Source organism: Protopterus annectens, chromosome 13.part0 (genome assembly GCF_019279795.1).
Source record: "Protopterus annectens isolate FY-2018-M chromosome 13.part0, PAN1.0, whole genome shotgun sequence".
Classification (NCBI taxonomy): Eukaryota; Metazoa; Chordata; order Ceratodontiformes; family Protopteridae; genus Protopterus; species Protopterus annectens.
Genome location: NC_056747.1, coordinates 848,584,092 through 848,609,138, shown reverse-complemented (window position 1 = coordinate 848,609,138; position 25,047 = coordinate 848,584,092).

The window sequence follows — 25,047 nt, the reverse complement described above, 5'->3', positions numbered from 1 at the left end:
GAAACAGCATGCAGTCACCTGGAAGACCTTTTCTGGAATTTCTCCTTCTGATCCAGAAGTAACTGAGACTGCTTCTCTCTATACTGCTTCTAATCGCAAGATTGTTGGACAGGTATAGCTTTCCTGAATATTGTTATTTCATTCACAGGGTAAGGTCCTCTGAAATTAAGGGTGAAAAGTATGGCAGATTTCTTTAAATGATGCCATCATTTTTTGCATTTCTTTTCAAGACCATTTGTGATGTCATCAGCTGAATAACTAAAAAATATTTGGTTATTACACCAACCACTAATTCAGCCTTAATGTCCTCATGGTTACATTTCATTCCTTAGCCAGGCATGACTTCTTATGACAAGTCCTGATATGGAATTTCTGGAAGTGACATCTATAGTGCCATGTAGAAGATGTACTGTGTGGACCCAAATTTTAAACCGTATCAAGTTTAACTATTTTCCTATGTGTCAATACAGTTTTTGGAGTGGCTTTTGAATTTGAGATTTGATCCCAGATTTGAGTTTCAGTAAAAGATCATAAGAATTATATCATTCAGAGTTCTTTGGGCCAATATGCTACAAGTAAACTAGAAAAAAATGCATCCTAAATACCAAGACTGATGTGACTAATCAATGTACATCTATCTTTTTTATTTATTTTTATTTTTTTTTATTTTACATTTGTTGACCGGGATAGTCCGACTGGATGCATGTCCATTTTCAGCGGAGGCCAGGGGAGAAAAGCTCCAAGGGTAAGCAGATACAGCATTACATGATACCAGCATTACATACAACAGACACTTTACAGAGATTACATAAGTAAGCAAGTTAAACAAGTTCCACAGGTCAGAGTTAACCCTGAGAGTAAGTCAGGATTAAATTAAATTACACAGTAAGATGGTTAACAGATTTTTACACATTCTAGAGAGAGTTAGCCAGGCTTGATACAGTGACATAGCCAGTTAAGTGACAAATGTTGTTTGAGTCTAGTTTTAAATTGACCTAAGGTGGAAAGTAAGGTAATATCAGCTGGAAGAGAGTTCCAGGATCTACTTACAAAGAGTCACCAGCTGTGTTATTAATTTTGCTAGTCTGAATTAGTAGTTTGTTAGAGGATCGAAGCGGTCTAGGATTGTTATAGGGGGTGATAATATTTTTAGGTGCAGGAGTATTGTCCGGATTATAGAGGATTTTTTAGGCCATAATCAGTTGGTTATACTGGATTAGGCTGGGTAGTTCAAGCCACCCAAGCTGATTTATATCGATGCAATGATGTGTCCTAAAAGGCAGCCCAGTGGCAAACCTGGCAATGTGGTTGCAGCAAATTGAGAGTTTGTTAAGGACAGTCTTGTTTAAATTTGAGAGTAGAGGGGATGCATATAGAAGGGTTGAAAGAAGGTGAGAGCGAGCTATGGCAATTTTAGCTGGAGGGGTTAGGAAGGCTTTTATTCTGTGAAGTGATCCTAGTTTTTTATTGATGGTTTTGATAGTTTGGTTAACATGTAGGTCGAATTTTAGATTATTATCTATGATGACACCTAATAGTTTTGTAGAGGGGTCAGGGGAGATTATTGTGCCATCATTTGAATTTATGGTAAAGGTGAAAGCGGTAGACCTACATGTTGGTGAAAATAACAGCATTTTAGTTTTTTTGGGATTTAGGATCAGACGACATTCGAAAGCCAGTTTTCTATTGTATTAAAGGTGGTCTGGGTAGCTGACCATAACTCTACTGGAGATGTGGCTGAGCAAATCAGAGTAGAGTCATCAGCATATTGGATACAGCTGACTTTTGGGATGACAGTATAAAGGTCGTTAATGAAGATGGAGAACAGCAAGGGCCCTAGTATAGAGCCTTGTGGTACTCCAAGGGTGTTAGGTAGAACGTTAGAGAGTTTGTTCTGCCAGAGAACAGCCTGCTGTCAACCATTCAGGTACGATTGAAACCATTGAAGGGGTCTAGTATCTAGACAGAGTGTTTGCAGTGTGTGGATTAAAAGTTGGTGATCAACCATATCAAATGCCTTGGAAAGATCCAAGAAACGGGCTGAGGATGTATAATTATTGTTGCGATTATGGTTTATGGTGTTGGTAAAGACTAGGAGGGCTAAAGTAGTGCTATGATGAGGACAGAAGCCATGCTGAGTGTCTGCCATAAGGTGATTCTGGATTAGGTTGTGCATGAGTTGTCTATGAATACATTTTTCCATAATCTTTGCAAGTGGAGAGAGTATAGCTATTGGCCTGTAAATGGAGAATTCAGTAGAGCTGCCTCCTTTGTGAAGTGGGATTACATAGGATATTTTCCAGATGGAGGGAATTTTAGCTTCTACTATGGTTCGACTGATTAGTATTGAGATGGGGTAAGCAATAGCATCAGCTGATTTTTGTAGCTACTCGGCAGGGAGTTGATCAGCAGAAAGTGTAGTGGGTTTTGATTTTTTGATCAAGGTACGGATAAGTGAAGTGGCGACTGGTTAGAAGCTGAACGCGAGTAGGTTTCTAGGGGGTGCTACTTTCAGGACTAGGGCAGCTAGGAGGTAGTTGGCTAGCTAGGGCTTGAATTGTCTCAGTAAAGAATCGGTTAAAACTGTCAGAAACATCTTCAGGGGTTTTATCAATAGTAGCTGCGGGGATTGGGGTTGAAGTTTGTCCAGGATGTAGTAGATTATTTAAACTTGCCCAAAACTTCTGAGGGTTATTTTGATTTACCGTCTGTAAATTACAGTAGTATTGCTTTTTGTCTTGTAAAATGGATTTTTTAGTTTCGTTCCTGGATTGCCTGTATTTAAAGTTATCTTGGGGGACTTTAGAAGAATGCCATAAAGCCCATGCTTTGTTTCTAAGGGTAATTTTGAGTTTAGACTCTTTAGAAAGCCATGGCACAGTTTTTGCCTTTGTTGTCTTTGAACGAACAGGTGCATGCAAATCAAGGATCTCAAGGAATTTGTTGTTAAAGTATGCTACTGCTTCCTCTAAGGGGAGGTGTTTTAGAATAGATCAATTGCATGAGTTTAGTTCTTGTTGGAATTTGGCAGGGTCAAAGTTTTTATTGTTTCTAACCTTTCTGAGTAAGGGTTGTTGGTAATTAATGGCTTTGTGCTTAATTACATATGTGAGAAGGTGATCGCTTATGCCATCAGGGAGGGTACCAGAGGTGTACAGTTGGGGGTGACTATTTATGAGTACCCGGTCAAGTATGCTTTCTTTTTGGTTGGGTTTACCTATCCTGGTAGGGGTGGATACCATTTGTGTAAATGCATGCAGGTTAATATGGGTGGTTGGGGATTCTGAGGAACAGGTGCCCCAGTCTATGTTAAAGTCTCCATGTAGTAGGGTTTCTTGTGGGTAGTGACATGATAGCCAGTGCAGGATATCTTCAAGTGTAGATATATTGTTACCTGGGGGAATGTATATACAGATGATATTAATGCATTTATTTTTATTAAGTTGCAATTTGGTGGCAAGAATCTCTGAGTTATTAATCTAAGGTGGTTGTATTACATCTATGGTGACATTCAACTCAGATTTATAGAGTACAGCTACCCCACCCCCCTTCCTGGAAGCACGATCCAGCCTGTGTATGTTGTACCCAGATGGTAACACTTCATTGTCTGTAGTGTTAGGTTTTAACCAGGTTTCAGATAAACAGAGAATCTGAGTCACACCAGGTCAGCCAAGGGGGGAAGAGAGAGGGAAATCCTAAGCACCTAGATTTGAAAATGATGCCTGTACTGAATTGTAGCAGTTTAACCTGTTTGAGGAAAGAGGGGGTGGGGGAAAAGAGAAGGCAGTAGGACTGGTTACAGGGAATACCCTGATTGACTCAAGACACCACACCAGAAGTAAGTTGAATGTAACGGCCTAAAATCTGCACTCAGCACTATAATGTTATTTGCACTCAGTACTTTAATTTTAATGTTACTTGCACTCAGCACTGTAATTTCACTTATGTTTAGCAAGAAAGACAGACCAACAGTATACAAGTTTGGGAATTTTTACAAGGATTACTTGTTCAAATGTCAGGCTATTGCAGTTTACAAGGTTTCCTAAGGTGTCCTAAAGCTATAAGGTAAGTATTATAGTTCTTAATGTAAGAGTCAGTTTACTTAAGTTACAGGGGAAGGATGCAAACACTCAAGTAGAAAAAAGAGCCCTATGGCTGACAAAAATGGTGGCCTGTTTACTTACACAGCACTGTAAGTGAAAGCTTAACAAATGCTTTTTGTGTGCAACCTACTCTGCTTAAATGCTGAGAGAAACTGATTTTGTTATGTGACCAATTGCAGTCCTGTAGACTCCATTTCTTACAAGCATATTAAAAGTAACCATCATGCTTACGTGCGTATGTGGTGTACCACTGCTGTAGCAGGGTATGAAATACATTACTATGTACAAATCTGCAACCATTTCTGATGGCAGATTCAATAAAGGGGTGTTGCTGCATTCACCAATGCCCACTCCAGGTTTAAAAGAGTGGATCAGAAGAAAAAACATTTGCTTTAATGGACTGGACTTGTAATATTTATGCTGTCCAGGAGAACAGCTAGTATCATACTCCAGCTAAAAGACTTCTTAACAAATTCTTTCAATGTTTCTTCATCCAAATCACATGTCTGCTGCACAGCTTTACTTCCAGTACCATGAAAATGAAACCTAACAGAATAGTTACTCATGGCAAACCACTACTGTAAATAAGGTACTAAATGATTACCAGAAGTTGACCTGCAGTAATTTTCAGTCATATGTAGTGAATTATTCACACCTCTCTGTACTATGCAAGCAACTCTCTATTTTGTTAGTCTAAATATCAGAGCATCATAAAACTGCTACTCTTAATGAGCCAACAAAAGCAATCACATTCTTAGTCAGAGCTCAGCTATTGTACAGCCTGTACGTGGCTGTGTGTGTGTGTGTGTGTGTGTGTGTGTGTGTGTGTGTGTGTGTGTGTGTGTGTGTGTGTGTGTGTGTGTGTGTGTATATATAAATATATATATATATATATATATATGTGTGTGTGTGTGTGTGTGTGTATGTGTGTATACATACAAATATATATATATCTATATATATATATATCTATATATCTATATATATATATATATATATATATATATATATATATATATATATATATATACATACATACATATATATAACATGGCTCAACCAACAAAGACATACCCTTGATTTGCGCTTGTTTCCCACCTTTCCTGTAACTAGCCTAGTCCAGATACAGAGTTGCCGTATCCAGGACTGTTGGTAAGCTTTTGAGCCCCGCAAGCCTTTCTGTGTTGGAGGAAAGCCTTCTAGCTTATCAGTGGGAGTGGTAAGCACTAGATAGCCTGTCTACCACAAGAGGAGTGGTTCTTGGCCCAGAAATTGTAGTTTATTGACCATTTGGACAGTGTGTCCATCTCTTTCAACTTTCTGGATTAAAAGACCACATCTGCACTTGTTTCCCATCTTTCCTGTATCTAACCTACTGGGAAGCACTAGAAAGCCTTAAACTGATACAAGCCTTCTAGCTTAGAAGAGAGACATTGGAGTAATTAAGTATCAGTTTTCTGTACTTTCTTGCTGTACTTAACTGTTTTCCGCCTAAACACCGATTTTCCAGCATTTATTTTGATTCAAAAGCTTGTTTTTTTTCACATATTGTACTTATTTGACTGCCTGCACTTTTAAAAAGTCATTTTTTATTTAAATAATTTAACTGTTGTAGGCTACACACTAAAGTGCGATAGCCTTTTCTAGTTGTTTAAAGCTGTTTTAAGTGTATTTTTTACTGTTTTTGCCTTATCTTTTCAAATAACAAAAAAAAAAAAAAAAAACAATTCCTTGTTTCCCGCCTTTCTAAGCTAGTATAGTCCAATTTTCAGGCTAATGCTGAATTCAGGGCTATTACAAGTTTCTGAGTTGCCCATACCTTACTTGGATAGAAGGAAGTTTCTCTGTTCACCTGTGAGAGAGGGGAGCTTTAAACAGCCTATCTGTCCCTGGAGGAGTGGTTCCAGCCCAGACGTTAGTAGTTTATTGGCCATTTTGGGCTAATTTCTATCTCTTTCATTTCCCTGTTATAAAAAAAGTGTTTGCACAGTTTTGTGTGCTGGGCAGTGTCGGTTAGCTAGGGTTAAATTATTCCTGGCTCCACTAAGTCTCCTCTTCAGTTTTTCCCTTGAAACTAGTCTAACTCTCAACCTAAGCACTCAAAAAGCATCCTACAGCCCAGCACTTGCTCAGACCTAATAGCAAGCACTAATATACCCTGACACTTGATTGCCCAGCAGGGCAAGGCTCTTTATTCACCCCTCACCAACCAAGCGACTAAGCAGCTCACCCTACTATTTAGGCATGACCAAAGGGCAATTTCAGGTGTACTCTCCAGTCCAGCTGGTGAATCTGAGTATCCTGAGGCAATGTTACAACTGCCTCATGTACACAGACAACCATCTCCTCCTACCACAAAACACTAACATATGCGAGAGATGCAGTTATACAGCCAAAGTGGAGGCTAAGCTGTCTACACACAAGACTGGAACAGACAGTCAAGGAGAGAAGGTTAACACTTGCACCACATCTCCAGCCACACATAGACCTACTAAACCAGCACTGGCAAAAAATACACACAAATACACAAAATCACACTCGGAGGCTGTAAACAAAAACCTGCAAAAGCATCAGAGACCTCCAAAGCAGACATACAAACAACCTGCACCTCCCGTCACAAACCAGACAACACATAAAACACAAAATCAGTGTGCCGCACAATCACAGCCCTTAAGGCGAAATAACATACCTAACACACTAGTAATAGGTAACTCTATAGTCAGGTACACTGACGTCCCACTCACTAGGCTGGACAAGCAGAAGGCTACTGTTAGCTGCCTGTCAGGAGCTAGAATCTGCCACATAACACAAGCACTCAGGTCACTCCAGAACAAGTACAAATATGACTCTGTCATTGTTCATGTTGGTGTAAATGACGTGAGACGTACCTCCCTGGACTACATGAAAAGAGACATGGAAGAGCTCTCTGATCATGTAGCTCAGGTTGGTATGACCCTGACCCTGACCCTGAGTAGCATCCTCCCCTCACCAAGAATGATACCTCAGTATAAAGAAAAAATGATCAATTTCAACAATTGGCTAAGCTTCTGGTGTCATTCAAAGGGGATCCAGTGTCTGTAAGCCTGGGACGACATGCTCGACAAGCCGCATTGCTTCACAAGAGACAGCTTGCACCTGTCACCCCTAGGCTTTTGAATACTGGCCAAGGCTCTTGCTGCCCCATAGTGCCTTTTTTAGGCAAGGCCCAAAAGTCAAACCCACCTCCATAAATAGCACAATTAACAAAAAACTGAGGGTTATGCTACTCGATGCTAGGAGTTTAAATCTCAAACTGCATGCGCTCAAAGCACTCCTCAGTATGGAGAACATCGACATCTGTGCAGTAACTGAAACCTGGTTCAAGGCTCCAGAGATTACCCAAGCAGTACCTGGCTACAACTCGTACCACACATTTCGGCCACAGAACATGGACCGAAACACAAAAGGAAGGGGGTGTATCCATATTCATCAAGGATACCTACACCTTCAGGTTAGTGGCTCAGCATGATACCTCTGAGATCATCCATGCGTAACTAACAACAGGCAAATCTGCAATGCAAATTGTGGCCTGCTACAGATCACCCTCCATGACCTAGGACCACCACTCCACCTTTCTGGAGACACTGGAAAACATGAAGGTCCTACCGAACACCCTGATATTGGGCGATTTCAATTACCCTACCATTAACTGGGAAAACTACTAGAGTACAAACTCCCAGGCCCAGTGCTTCCTGGAATTCATCAACTCAAATGCCCTGGATCAGCTGGTAAACTCCCCTACCAGTGGTGAAAACATATTGGACCTGGTCATCACAAATATGGGGGACAGGTGTTCCACACTGGAAGTCAACCCATCACTGGTTAGATCAGACCATAAACTAATCACTCTCGATATCCACACCTCACCACCACCCCAAACTAAGGAAACCACAGTAAAAACCTTTTCTAAAGCAAACTTCACCTTACTTAAGACAGAGGCGGTAAGTTTCACAGCCCCCACGCTAAAGGATAATGCTGCCCAAGATGCAGAAACCTTTATAAATGCACTCTATGAGCACCTACAAGGATTCATGGATCGTGCCATCCCTAGCAAAACCAAGACTCACTCCTCTAAGAGAAGGGAACCAGTCTGGTGGAACCCTGCCATAAACAGGCTATACAATAGAAGAAGGAGACTAGTTCAGATAAAAACAGCAAATCCCAAGAAGGAAAGACATCCCTGATCAGTATAAGTAAGAAACTAAGGTCCCTCATAAAATCATCCAAGGCTAACTTCGAAAGAAAAATAGCCAAGGATTCAAAAGATAACCAAAAAGCCTTCTCTGGCTATGTTAAGAATCCAAGTGGCAACTCGCAGATATGCACTGAACTAGTGCAAAATAGCACAAAATATACTGAACCTATTGATATTGCCAACATCCTGGCAGATAGATTCAGTGCAAACTTCACCCCCATCTAACCCCCAAAAGGGCTCACAACAATACCGGAAAAGTGTAATGTCCCAGAAATCACAGACACACAGGTGAAAATAGCCCTTTCAAAAGCCAAAAACACGGCATCAATGCGGCCAGATGGTGTCCCAGGCTGCATCTTGCACGAAACTACAGAACAAACTAACCCCCCACCTAAACACGCTGTTCAACCTCAGCTTCTCCACAGGCTACGTGCCCATAGAATGGTGCACAGCAACAGTTATTCCACTCCACAAAGGAGGGGCCACAACTGACCCTGGTAACTATCGCCCCATAAGCCTGACTAGCCGGGTCTGCAAGGCTATGGAGCACATCATCATGAAACTCATTAACAAAGACATTGGGAACCTCCAAACACTTGACCCGACCCAATTTGGCTTTGTTAAGGGAAGATCATGCCTATTAAACCTGGTTGACTTCTTTGAGACAGTCACCAAGGCCATAGAACATAAACCCCTACGTCATGAGATGGGTTGCCAAATGGCTTACAGACAGAACTCACACGGTAAGAATAGCGGGTTCCAGGTCCGACTCTAAACCAGTCACAAGTGTTGTCCCACAAGGCTCGGTCCTGGGACCCCTACTGTTTGGCATATACTTCTCAAAAGTACAGGCAAACACAGGAGGACTATGGCTAACCAAGTTCGCCGATGACTGCAAACTGGGAGCCATAATTGACTCTCCGGCTGACACGGACATCCTCCAAAAGGGCCTTACTGAGATGGACACCTGGTGTCAAAGTCATGGCCTCAAGCTAAATGCCAAAAATTGCATAGTCATCCCCTTTGGGAAAAACAAAACACCCACGAATTACCACATAGGTGGCAGCCCCCTTAATACAGAAGAGGTAATAAGAGATCTGGGGACCCAGGTAGATAGTAATCTCTCCTTTGACAATCATATTGCCAAAGTAGTTAGGAAATCCTTCTATATGGCCCATCTAATTACTAAAGGGTTCACATCTAGAAATAAAGAGGTTATAGTGCCCCTCTACTCGTCACTCATCAGACCCATCATAGAGTGCAAAGTCCCATTTGGGATGTACATCACAAGACACTTCCAACAGCTGGAGAGACCACAAAAGTACCTTACCAGGAGGGTTACTGACCTCAAACATATGTCCTATGCAGCCCGACTGAAAAAAATCTGGCTGTACTCAGTGGCATATCGTTTACTCAGAGGTGATCTCTGCCTGACTTACAAAGCCATGTCCAACTCAGAATTGATGGACATGCTCCACCTAAAGAAATCCAAGTCACTGTGAGCCATGTGCTCTAGTGAGCTAAACCTCGCCACAACAATAAATAGAACATGCTGGAGGGATAGATTCCTGTCACAGAGACTCCCAATGCTTTGGAACAAAATTCCAAACTACATTAGGCAGAGCCCCTCACTAACACTCTTCAAGAGAAACTTTGACGAGTGGATGGGTAACAGAAAATACACCCCTGGGATCACTTCATTGGCTCTGCTTGACAGAGGATCAGTTAATTAATCAATGGGGTGGCAAAAGCCGACACACTCTGGCTAGGCTTATAAATGCTCTCGGGCAGATAGCCCAGTACCTACCTATGAACCTGTTTGATGCTTAACTATTTCTGGTACACATACTAAAAAGGAAATGGATTACTAAGGCCTTCCAAGGTAGACATTGTAGAAAACAGTGAATTTTCTGGTGGTAGGGAGAACCTCTGTCTGGGAAATGGCAAGCCTCATAACATCACTGAGCAGTCTATTTGACTTTAACACCTGTTGTTTTTTACTGCTTACTTAATGCTACTACAGCCATTTTGTTTGCCCCAGACATTGTACTGAGAGCTGATCACCCACTTGAAATTTATGCCAAATGTAATGAGTACAGCTCACAGATCTGCAGACTATATTTTAAAGGGAAACTAACACATGCTAAATGAAATGAAGAAATTATGTATCAGGTAGTTTTATTCATACAGTGCAGGAACTGCATAGCCCCTCTCAAAATTAATTATAGATATTAGGTGCACTAAAACAAAATATTCATTCCCAATGATTTTGGCCAGCTGCTGTTTATAATGTTCCTCCCTGATATCATAATGGGAGGGATGAGATATTATAGTTAGTCTAATGGCAGAACAACACCTTTTCAAACTAAAAAGCAATGAGTTTGGGAAATAAATAAGACACAAAGCCAGTAAAATAAGGTGATTCTGGCAGAAAACTATAAATGAATGGGGATGAAGGTAGTATTAAGGACTGTGAAATAGATTACAAACAATATGTATGCAATATTACCTGAAATGTCCTTGATTTATGTGCCTTCAGAGTGTTAGGTGATATGTCAGCAGCTAATTAGCAGTCTACTGGTACATATATGGTGGGAATGAGTGTGCCTGTCTTTGTGTTGTTCATCGGTTATGATAAAGTAATCAAAACTCAATATTGTATATGTTAAGATATACAGTAGAAATAGAAAGAAATTAACAAATGGAGCTTGATGCATAGCAGTGCTCAAAAGGTACACTCGACTGTTGGAACTGTACTGCAGATATTCTGATACAACCTACCATGAACTGATTAATTGACTGATTGATTGTTTTAGTTTGGTAACTAGGTAGATGGCCCAGAGACCCTTTGTATAAAGAACCCAGACCAAGAAATCAATAATAGAGTCAGGACACATTAAAAAAACAGCATTAGCTTTGCTATATACATATTAAGTACCTAGTGCATATTCATATTAGGCAGTTATTAGTACAGTATATAATTCAGCATGTAGTATTTTGGAACACTGATGTACGCATTTGAGCAGAAATAGTGAGGGCCATTTATGTTCTGTTTTTTCTGATATTGTGCACTCAGTATCCAGGCATAGAAATGTGTACCTCCTGTTATGGCATACTGATGAAATCTAATGTAAATATTACAACTCCACCACCTGTGCTCTAGAATTCGGCACAGATTCCTGAATTATACCTTCAGTGTCATGGCAAAACATAAAATGAATGTTGATATTACACACTGTCTGCATTAGTTCACTGCACCATGTGCATTATGGTATATATATATATATATATATATATATATATATATATATCTATGTTGTCTATTTGGCTTTTCCCAGTTAGGGGTCGCCACAGCGGAACTCAGGTCCGCTAATGATTGGCAGTAGATTTTTATGTGCCGAGTTGCCAGCCCTGATGCACAACCTTCAAAGAAGGTACGCCCATTCATGCATGTTTCCAGAAAGAAGATGCTCTAGCTGAGAATTGAACGGGACAACGTCTTACTGTCAGGCGACAGCGCTACCGCAGCACCACCACCGCAGTTTTATATATATATATATATATATATATATATATATATATATATATATATATATATATATATATATATATATATATATATGTATAGGCACACACACATAAGATAGATAGATAGATAGATAGATAGATAGATAGATAGATAGATAGATAGATAGATATGCATAGTTATCAGCCACCTTAATGAAACATGTTTTAGTCAAATTTCAGAATACTAAGCCTAATTCCACAAAACTAATTTTGTTAATTAGTGGCTACTAAAGCCCATCCTGGAGTTTTATTGAAATTTGTTCCATGGGAATAGGCTGGATGACTTCAATTTCAGTGTTTAAAATGCTCAGGGAATCATATAATGCACTATATAGAATAAATGTTCTTTCGTCTTTTTCCAGTTAGGGGTCACCACAACTCCGGTCCGCTAATGACTGGCAGTGGATTTTTATGGTGCCGAGTTGCCAGCCTGACACCCAGCCTTCAGAAAAGGCACACCCATTCATGCACGCACCTACCTGCATGTCTTTAAATGTCACTCGACCGTGGGAAGGACATGCAGATAATGCACTATATAGAATACGTATAGCTCTCTCTCTCTCTCTCTCTCTCTATATATATATATATATATATATATAGATATATATATGGATATACTGATGTTGGTCAAGTCGACTTTAGGTAGTCAAGTCTACTTTAGGTTGACATATGTTAAGTTGACAAAATCTGATTGAATAAACAGATGAGCGATAGGTGTGCGAGATCATGCAATTCTCAGGGTAGAGAAATATGTATGCCCTTTCCCCAAGACCGTGTGATTTTTACAGTTAGTATATATCATTAGCAGGGGGTGAGGAGGAGCAGCCCCCCAGATGGAGGGTGCAGTGGGGCTTGCCCCTCTTGCAAGATACAATGTTTGAGGCTGTTTTTCTTTTACTTTGTTTACACATGCCAAGATTCTTGCTCATGCCATGAGTAGTAGCATGTCAGCATTTAGAAAGCAAACCTTTTGTGGTTGACTTTGTAAAGTCAGTCTTTGGGTCATTCATAGGTTCATAGGTGTTTACTAGGCTAATGACCACAATGGCCTTTTTAAGCCTAGCCATGCACACCAAACCTCTGACAAGTTTTGGTACCCTTGATAAGTGTAAGCCGGGGCTTCACAGATTAAAAATTTACAAGCAGGGGATTGGGAGATGAACCATTTTCAGGCTGCCTGTGTCCATTATAGACATAGGTGCCAAACCAGCGATGAATTTCCTGTTCTCCATCCAACTGTCCAAGTTACATTTGAATTGGGTTGGGAGGAACTCTGCCTCACATGGGTGGGGAGCCTGCTCCAGAGACAGGGTAGTCTCTAGGATATATACCTGTCACACTAGCAGGTCCTATTTATATCGCAGGCAATGTTTAAGTCTTTAGAATGGGTAATTCTGGTGCTGTTTGTTTTGCAGATAAGCAGGAGGGTCCATCAGAGTGGGTTCTGACAATGCCTTCTATGAAAGGCATAGATGTCCCCTCAACAGCCTGTAGGAGACAGAATACAAGGATAGGGCCTTGAGATGGTCTGCATAGGACATACTACTTATGCCCTCTATTCTTTTAGTAAGAAACCTCTGTGGACATTCCACTTGTTGGATATGCCTGGCTAGGTACATACCAAAGGAGGCACTGAACTCAATGATAGGTCTGATGAATGCCAAATACAGTGAAACAATGACTGCCTTGGACCTAGATGGCCTACCTTTGTTTATAAGCTGTGCAACATAAAATGATTTCCTCACTACTGTAGACACATGATGGTCAAAGGCTACATTACTGTCTCTGTGTGTCCCTAAGTCCCTGACTACTGGATCAACTCTAAGGGGTGTGTTGTCAATACGATACTTACAAGGGGTGGATGACTTAAAGAAGGATACTATTATGCATTTCTTGGCATTTAGTTTTAGTCCATGGCTCTGACACCAGTTGTTTGTCTCTGTCGGACACTCATGGAGAACATTTGTGTCAGTGTGAGATTCAATGACAGCTCCTAATTTGCAATCATCTGCAGATTTAGTCAGCCAGAGGCCATTGACATTGACCTTGACTTTGGAGACATAATTGCCAAAAATGAGTGGTCCAAGGACCAATCCCTGAAGGACTCTACTTGTGACTGACCTCTTTGTAGAGGTGGACTCTCCAATTCTAACTTCCTGGGTTCTGTCTGTGATCCGGTTGGCTAACGTCTTGAGTTTGTCAACAATATCCAAGTGGGGTATTGTGTCAAATGCCTTGGCCAGGTCAAGGTAGGCAGTGTGACCCATTTTACCCTCATTCATTGCTTTGGTAACCTTCTCAAAGAAATCCAGCAGGTTGGGTAAGCATGACCTGCCCTTGATGAAATCAAATTGGGTTGGGTCCAGTGTCTGGAGGTTTACTATATCATTATTGATCTTCCACAATAATTATTTCCATGGCTTTGCATATGAGTCTAGTGAGACTTATGGATCTGTAGTTTCATGGATCTGTAGACAGCCCACCTTTGAGCAGTGGAATGACTGATGCTGTTCTCCATTCATCAGACATGAAACCTGTTTGGAGATTGCAGTTAAACAACAATTCTAGACGGCCTGATAAGTCATGTTTCATGCTATTTAGAAAGCATCCCGGGATATTGTCTGGGCTCACTGATGCAGTGTTCTTAGCCTTAGATAGAGCATTATAGACTTGTTCCCTAGTGATAGCAGGGGGAGTTATATTTGATGGCATTTCCTGAGGGAAGGTTGAATTGGAAAGAGGAATAAAGTTAAAAATAAAACCAAGCTAATGATTTTTTTTCCTGTACCAAAAACTCCATTGACAAATCCACATCCACCATACAGAGCCAAAACAACATCCTCCTTGAAAGCATTCCCAACACCAAGCTTCTTGGCATCATTATTGATGAAGAACTAAAATTTGGTACCCACAACCGGTCCGCAATCAAGAAAACCCACTAAAAGTTAGGTCTCCTCTACAGGTACAACCGCTTCCTAAGCCCCTCTGCCCATCAAACTCTTGCATCTACCTTCCTACTCCCCTCTGGTATATATGGTGTCCCTCTTTTCACCAATCTCCATCTTGGCCTTCTGTCCAAACTTGAATACTGCTACCACAAGATCTCCAAATTTGCAACCAATTCAAAAAACTCATCCCACTACTGCCATTCCATCCTCACCCTCAACTGTCTTGAACTACCCAACCACCTCAGTTACCTACAGCTCACCATTGCCCACAAGCTCATCTTTAAACCTGCCAATTGCCCAGCTCTTGCTACTTCCTTAAAACCTTACATTCCCAACCACTCACTCAGATCCAAAAAACAAAATATCCTTCATGTCCACAAACCTGCATGATCTCCTGGCCATCTACTGCTGTCCCACTTCTTAAGTAAACAGTGGAACTCTCTCCTCACACACCTACACAACCTACTTAACCATACAAATTTTAAATCTCAGCTACTCTCTCATCTTTCTTCCAAATGGGAATGCCCTTGCCATGCTCCAGCTTAAACTCCTCCTCCCCCTCATTCCACCTTGCACTGACTCATCCAACTACCTCTACTATTACTTCATCCCACCCAAAACAATCCCTCCCCTACCAAAAAACATTTTTCTCTAATATCTATTGTGCTATACTCTCCAATCTCAGTTATACTATTACCTTCTCCATGCATAATATTCTCCTAACCTACTAATGGCTAGTAGCTATATATTTTGAAATGTTAAACCTACAATTGAGTTTATAACAAAAATATTCACTTTATGTAAATGTTGAAATTTCTGTATTGAATTATCCCCCAGATTCACTATCCTTCAGTGCAGGAGTAGCTTAGTCCTGCATGGAAGTGGCCGTTTAGGAGCAGGACGGCAGCGCGCCATGCATATCAATGAAGGTGCGCTGCCTGAGCTCGTAAACGGACATGGAGCATGTACAAGTGCAGGGGGTGTGTCTGAGAGCAGAGCTCTCAGAATATACATGCCCCTGCAATCAAGAACAGAGGTTTAGGAATAAGAATGAGCGAGACCGCTCATAGGTGTTCACATACCCCCAGCAACATCCCCCCAAGTTTATAAGAGCAGTAGTTAAAACATGAATATAAAGAAGTTTTTTTTTTTTTTATGAAACAGATTAAATTTAACCGTAGGAGCGTGGGTTTGCCCATCGCCTAGCTACGTTTAATGCAGCTTAAATGGCACAAGAGGATAAAAAGCAAGATATATGTAAATGGAGCAGTACTGCAATAGTGTAGTGGGCAGATCATTCGCTTTATGAGCAGTCATTCCCGGTTTGAGTCCCACTCCAGTACATTCCATTTTCCATGGCAAATCACTTTATGACCAATATTTTTTGTTGCATAACCTACTAAATAACATATATTTGTGAACTGGAGTACTGCATAAATGCAGATGTGATATGTCATTGTCATAATGTTGTAAAGTCCACAGATAATCACAAGTGCCCCATACAGTATATGTACACAGGATATCAGGGATACAAATGGAAGGTAAAATGTGTAATGAAAGATAAATCCATACAGTTTCCAAATCCACCACCTTCCCAAGAACCATTTGACATTACTGTCTAAATTAGTGCGGTGGTAAGCGGGAGTAAGCACTATTAGGCAAGAGTAAGCATACTTAAGCAGTAGTAAGTGGGTTTAAGCCCATTTGCATGGGGGTAAGCAATGCACACACAGGTTAAGCAATATTGAAGCTAACTCTCTGTAAGCATATGTAACCAAAGGTTAGCATTTCTTCCCTTTGCGCAAACCTGCGCAAACCCACTTCTATTGCTTAAAAGTGCCTTAATCACTCTGTATGCATCAGCCGCTGTTCTGGCCAAAAACAAAATAAACAGCCTTTGCAGGTCTTGAACCCAGGACCCTGTACACTATAGTCACAGTAGTTAATCACTAAGCCATCACAGCAGTACATAAGCTTGAGGTATCACCAAACAGATCCTCACTATAGAAAAATCAAACTGAACATGTGAAAGGAATCTATAAACAGTTTTATGTTGTATAACCTACTACATAACATAAATATCTGAACTGGAGTACTGCATTAAGCCCAGATGTGAGGTGTTGTGAAGATTGGGTGAAGATAGATGAAAACTGCCAGCCTAGCCAGATAGAATTTTGTAAATAATTCTGTCATCTGTAAATATTAATGTAAACCACAGGCTTGTTGTCTTAAACGGTAAAAATAGTATCACATGTGGAACTGGAAAAAATGTAACAACACTGCACTCTACTGACCAAGTAAAGCATGTTGTACCCTTTGATGTTAGGACTCGAAGCCAGTGAGTCTAGAGTGGGGCATCCTGCCTATTGTTTTAAGGCCAAAGTTAATGGCCAGAATTTGCATGCATAAATGTCCTTTATTGCTCTGGGTTCTGCCTAGAGGTGAAGAATGTAAATGTAGTTTCTGTTAGCTTGGGAACCCAGGGAAGTGTGAAGAATGATGTAATGTGAACCAGAAATGTGATTTTAAAAACAGAGAGAATCAGAGAGCATTAAGCATTTTGTTTTGACCATTCAACTCACCAGCACTGTCTTGCTCTATATGTAGGTTTATCTTAGACTTGTGTTTTCTCTTAGAAATAGCTAGAAACTAGAAATATTAGACTAAGTGTTTTTCTGAGATGTCAGAACTGTACTGCTGAATTATTTTAAGTATTTCTCTCTGATTTCTGAACTCTTGACTAGTACTGTGTAGTAAAAAGTATTGTCTTGTGTTTTGACTATTTGTTATTAAATATTTTTAAACCCTTTCAACTGTGGCTGTTTTGTACAGATAAGTTAAGCTCTTTAGAGTACTTGCTTGCCTTTGGATAAATTGTACAAAGCGACTCCAATAGTTTTAGTCCTGGGCTATACTACCAACTGGATAGTAATATTGCACAGTAATAATTGGACATCCTTTTAAGGGTCTTTGAGTAGCTGCTAACTATTAGTGGGTGGTGGCAGATGGTACTACTGTTTAGTCTGGGAAAAAGGGGCACAGCTGGAAAACCTGTGCCAGCCTTCCCCAGGAGTGTCTGTGTGGTTGTATAAACTCTTCTCAACGTGTGTGTGTGTGTGTGTGTGTGTGTGTGTGTGTGTGTGTGTGTGTGTGTGTGTGTGTGTGTGTGTGTGTGTGTGTCAGCTACTTGGGCAGGGACACAAAGGTTGGGCAGGAGGTTTTAGCTTGCCCACTAGGCTGAGATCTGGACCCTATAGCTATGACAGTAGGAAGTCTTATTGGGGACCTGGAGAGCAAGGGAGCGACCAGCCCTCGACTGACTGTAATCTCTGTGTGCTCTTAAGGGAAATTGCACTTTACTGTGTGTATTTGTTATCCTTTCCTCCTATATGAGATGCCCCTCACTGGTGTTAGTGGTAAGGATTGAGGCTCCTTGATTGCTGGGCCAGGGCACAGGCATCACAGGTGTCATTGTAATAAAGTTCTGAAATCCCCTAATAAACACAAGACCTCATACAGTGTACGTACACATGAATCATGGATACCAAACACATATATAACATGTAATGAATAATAAATCAATGACAAAAAGCAAATATAATGCAAATTATAAATTAAGCAATGCTAAGCATTGAACAGCCCAGCTTAGTAGGTGTAAGCAATGTGTAGGCCAGCTAAATCAGTTTGCCAATTGGTATACCCCTTTAAGCAATGCCAACCTTAGGTAAGCAGGTTTGCCCATAGCTTAGCATTTTCAAAACCATCCAATCATGGCAAAGTGTGGGAAACTGGCCCTATTTAAACCCAACAGGTGGGAATACATCTCATAACTGATTGCAGCTTCCTCCAGGCACTATGTCTAGTATGGGAGAGGGTGTGCACTTTTGGGCACAGCGCTAGGGCATCCAGGAGTCCAGAGTCATGGCAAGACTCCTTGTGAAAGACCATGACCAGAGACTGCTGCAGGGCCAGTACCAGAGTTCCCAATACAAAGCGGAAGCTTGGGACCATTTTGCCCATGACCTCACCAGTGCCACTGGCATAACCTAAACTGGTGAGCAGGTCAGTCATCACTATGCCGACCTGAAGTGAAAAGCGGGATCTCTTGGATCAGTGGATCCAAGAGGCTAGGAGGAAGGAGATGTCTCAGCTGTGTGTAAGTATCAGTCCACTACCTGTTTAATAATTGCCAGCTCATGTATATTATGGATAGGTATGGCTAAATATTCCTCTTATGCCTTTCACAGTGGCAGATGAGCGGGCTGCGAACCAGGAAGCCCATGCCTGTAGACTGCAACAGTTGTGACACGAGGCAGATTAGTAATACACTTGCATGTACTGTCATAGGAAATAAATCTAAAAGTAGTAGTAAGTTAATTGCCTGTATAAAACCTGTATTGTTTAAGGCATGTACTGCATACACCAGAGAATATGTCAGGGAGAGTCTCATATAGGTTGTATGTAAATAAAAGCATAATAGCCTGACAATAATGGTCTAACTGCTGGACTGCATGTGTTTACTCTGGTATCATATGGTAATATAGGCTTGCAATCTCTTAATAGGACTTTTGTATTAAGCACTCTTACCCACACTGTGCTACATATATAAAATGTGTAGGAATGTCTGTATATGACTGTTGTAATCCCAAGAGGTCATAAAGTACAACTGAGAGAGATATAAAACAGTGAAAAGACAGACAACAAAATCCAAATAGTGCACTCAACTGAGACTGTTCTATTTTTAGCACAAAGAGCCATGGTTCGAATCCTGGGAGTGGTAGTAGGTTGTATGCAGAATCATACCCCACAACTGTACAGATATGTCCAGAATGTCCAGTAAATCAGCCCATATCTGCTGCCTGTCACCCTGTCCACCTGGCAAATCAGTGGGATGATCCCAGACGTGTAGGCAGCAAACAAGAAATACAACTGATTGTCAAACATCTATAAGAACAAACCTGTCACTCTAGCAACTTCCCAAAATGTTATGAGAGTAATAAGCCAAGTATGTCCCATCTACACCTCCATGTTGTCAAGCTGTGACCAGAGTGTGTACAGTAACAGAGCGAGACATATGTGCATAATACTAATGTGAAATCTGGTAATTTGCGTGGCAACATTCAGGTAGTGCTAACAAACATTGCTCCCACAGGTCTGTCAGATATGAACACTGTGCCTAGAAATAAAAGATTGATATCCTGTACTGGTACTGTTTACTCTGTATTGTAAGGTATTGTTAGTGTTGCAGTTGCTCTGAATAATAAGGTATTACTCATCACTGTCACCCACACTGTGCTACATAATAAAACAGTCTAGGAATTCCTGTATAAGAGTGTTGTAATTACAAGGTTAGAATGTAAAACCACAGGAGAATTATGGAAAGAAATCAGACGAGATACACAGCAATATCTATACAGCACACTCAACTGTGATGGACAGTGTTTTATTTTTAGCAGACACAGCCATGGTTTGAATCCTAGGAGTGGTAGTAAGCTGTATGCAGAATCATACCCCACAAGTGTATAGAATTGTCCAGAATGTGCAGTTAATCGGCCCATATCTGCAGGCTGTTACCCTGTTCCCCTGCCATATCAGTGTGCTAATCTCTGACATGTAGGCAGCATTTCATGTCATATAACTGACTGCCAGGCCTGTACATATTTGGAAAATGTCAATGAAAACAAACCTGTCATTGTACAATTCACTAAAGGTTTAAGAGGGCAATATTTGAAATATGGCCCGGTTCACCTGCATGTGGTCAAAACATTCCCAGAGTGTGTGCAAAAAGAGATAGACAGGTATGTGCATAACATCAACCTGGAATCTGGGAATATGTGTAGAAACAGGTAGTGTAAAAAACAATACCTCCACAGGTATACCAGGTAAAAGACGTATACTGCAGGTAAAACTCAGTCCATGTATATAGTTGTCTACATCCATACCACTGTCCAAACTAAGACGATAGGGTAGTGTACTAATACCTGTAAGGTACAGATCACAGCACTGACTAGGAAAGTAATGAGAACTACAGGAATATACTAGTTGTTAACTGACATCTTTCTCTCCTCCTACCATATCTGCAACAATAAACTAAATACACAGCTCAATCGGTATGTGCTGCATTAAATCTACTGTTGGGACATATGTCCTATTGTTTGATAATTATTAAAATTTGTTTCTATGCATGTGCCATGTAGAAATATTCCCACATTTGTGGCATGCTGCCATCAATGCAGCTGCATGCTGTTGTAATGGCCACTGTGGTTCCATATATGCATGTGTTTTGTTTGCTATGCAACTGTTCCATATCTGGTGTTTGGGTTAATGGGAATATCTATGCATGCTGTTATACCTAATCCTGGAATGTACTGACTGTTACTAACCCACATATGTTGTAAAATTGAAACACCATAGCATGTTTGGGAAGGCCGGTCCTGGCAGACCCACCTGTCCCACCTCAGCTGGCCATGGCACTGGGCACCAGCACATCTAGGGCCCACCCCGGGACCTACTTGTCTGTTGGTCCTGCACCACATTTGGGTGGAACTGCCTCCAGGGATGGGCCCCCCTGGGAGTGGACACAGACAGGACACTGTCACCCTTCGCCAGGTCCAGGGCGTGGTGCGTAGTAAGCTACGAAGGGAGTTTGGAGATCTGCTATGCCAGCTTGAGGGCTGCATGTTGCAACTAAAGGGTTGGCCTGACCTTCCTACTCAGCCCTCAGGACAGCCACCTTCGGGGCTGTGAAGGTGCAGTGGTGACTGCCCATGGGTGGGGACCTCAGTTCCACTGTTTCCACTAGGGGGCTCATGGACTTCCAATTTCCAAACAACACGCCCCATCAAGGTGTTTACCCACCACATGTGTCATATACCTCCCCTGTATTCATCTTGTCTGTCTTGTCTGTTAACCTACCCAACCTACCTCCCCAAATAAACCTACTGTCCCTCCCCAACATCCCACTGTCACCAGAAAAAAGAAAAAAAGGGCAATCTGTTCCCCAAAAAAATTTCACCCCATACATAGCTGTCCATTTCAGACATGTGTCCACTGGACACATATAATCTGGTCTAATTGGCTTCACAACATATTATTGTTGTCCTCACCTCTCTCTCAGGGGTTTGAGTGTCCAAATCTATCTTCAAATTCAGTGTATATTCACAGCTGTTGCTGTAGAAGAAATGGGCAGGTATGGACCTTCCCTACACCCATCCTGCACATCCCTACCTATTTTCCCTACTGTCTTTCCCTCTTTGTGCCCCTTTTTCATCATTTTTCTATCAACCTTTTTTCTTTTCTTTTAAAGAAATTAGCACGGGGGTAAGCAGGAGTAAGCACTTTTAAGCAGCAGTAAGCGGGTTTAAGCTTATTTGCACAGGTGTAAGCAATGCCTACAAAGGTTAAGCAACTGAGAAGCTAAATCAGTATAAGAAACTGTAACCGGACATTAGCAGTGCTTACCTCCTCGCAAACCCAGTGCAAACCTGCTTACAACTGCTTAAAAGTGCCTTAATCACTCTGTGTCCAACAGCCCTTGTTCTGCCCAGCAACAAAATAAACAACCTCTGCAAGGCTTGAACCCAGGACCCTGCACACCATAGCCAAAGTGATTTACCACTAAGCCATGTCAAACATACATAACCCTGATTTTTTCACAAATATATCATCCAGCACAGTCATTCAACAGTACAGCAAATGTATTTAAACATGTAGATGTATGTGTGTGTATATATAGTTATATCTAAATAGATATATAAATATATATATATATATATATATATATATATATATATATATATATATATATATATATATATATATATATATATATATATATATATATATATATATATATATATATATATATATATATATATATATGTATATATATATATATATATATATATATATATATATATATATATATATATATACATATATATATATATATATATATATATATATATATGGATATATATATCTATATATAGATATATATGTATATATATATATATATATGCATACATCTATATATGTCTACATATATATATATATATGTGTGTGTGTGTGTAAGTATATATATATATATATATATATATATATATATACAGATATATATCAATAGATATAAAAGAGAACATAAATACATATATGACTACAGGCACCATTAATGGGGGTAAGGGGGCCCAAGCTAAATATGTCTTGTACATATTGCTATCACCCCCTCCCCCACAGCCAAACAGATCTGCCCTGCAATACAATACCAACTGTATCCCACCTGTATGATGTCAGGCTGGTATCAGTAACATATCATGCAGTACAGTCTGGCTAACATCGGGAATGTACAATGTGGAATCAATAAACATTCCTAAGATACATACACACACACACACACACACACACACACACACACACACACACACACACACACACACACACACACACACACACACACAGACATATATACAGACATATATTTAACTACACATACACACACACACAGATATGTCTAGGAAGATACATATGTAGAGGGTGCACACCATGCTGAACAGCCAGTATTCCTACAGTTGCCACCTTATCATATGGACAGTGTATAGGTAACCCATACAAAAGACAATTGCTACCTGAAACATATACCCACAGAGAGCTCAAAGGATATAACACCACACACAGGTTTGCATTTATGAGAAAGTTTTATTTGTGTACTCTTACAGTTGTATATGCCACATCATATAGCTGTTGAGACTTTGAAATACATACAAACAGATTAGTGTAACTCTCTAACAGATCATTTAATACAGTAATCCGAAAGCATAACATATGATGCTGTCCAGGCCAAGGCCTTCACGTAGTACAACAGTAAAGACAGGCTGGGCCACAGGATAACAATCAATCAACAGTAAGTAATGCAGATGTGTAGTCCAGCAGCCTCTAACCTCTGGCCATCGAGTGGATAGGCCCACAGTTGAGAGCTATGCAGACTACATTCCATGTTAAACTAGTATGTACACACAAACCCTGAAACACTGGTGCTATACAATGCATACAACAACACTACTCATACTCTGTCTGTAGTTCTGGAACCTTATACAAATATGTAGCTGGCCTGAGTCTGCAAGTTCTCTTGTAAGAGGTATTGCTAACTGCTGTCTGTAACACTGCAGCCCACACACAGGAAGGATGTCCACCATACAGGAAAGGTAAAGGGACCACGCCCACATGATGTAGGGATGTATAGTAGTGAGTTGCCATGACAGTGGTAATTGGAAGTACTATGCAGCATGCTGCATGCAGGTAGCAAGTGGAGGATACTGACTGGTGCAGAGGCCATCACCTGATCATGTGCATCACCTACAAAAGCCATGCTGCAATATATTCAAAGCAGTTCAATCCATTTACTGGAGAGAGAGAGTGAGTGAGTGAGTGAGTGAGTGAGTGAGTGAGTGAGTGAGTGAGTGAGTGAGTGAGTGAGTGAGTGAAAAAAGAAAGGTAAAGGCCAAGCAAAGGCAAAGGAAAAAAAATACAAAAAAACAAGCAAACTATCCAGAACAGACATCATTACCACAACAGGTATGTGAAGTATATATGCATGTAATTGACTGTAGAACTTGGTCCATAATAATGGGATAGATGATGTGGAATGATTTATATGTGCCATCAGGTGTTGTTGTTGTAATGATGTTCAGCTGAACAACTGCTATGGACAATAGAGTCTGTCCCTGTAGGTTGAGGGCCATACCTGTCAACTGTGTAGAGCAGCACTGACTGACAAGATGTAAGCCATCATAATGTGTGTTGTGTAATGGAAAGCATGTATATTACTGTGGTCAATAGCTGGTGGTGGAACTAATGCCAAAATGATGGAGACATGGGATCCAGAGCCCACCACGTGCAGGACACACAATTTAACATGTAATGAAGCATGCTGAAATGCCATATGTGTAATGGGCTTACCTGCAATCTGTCCCTATATATACCCCCTAATGTTAGGCTGAACAGGGCAGCTGTGCAGGAAGGAGAATTAGAGATTGTGGACCTCATGTCTGAATGTACCCCATATATATATATATATATATATATATATATATATATATATATATATATACATATATATATATATATATATATATATATATATATATATATATATATATATGTGTATGTGTGTGTGTGTGTGTGTGTGTATATACATATA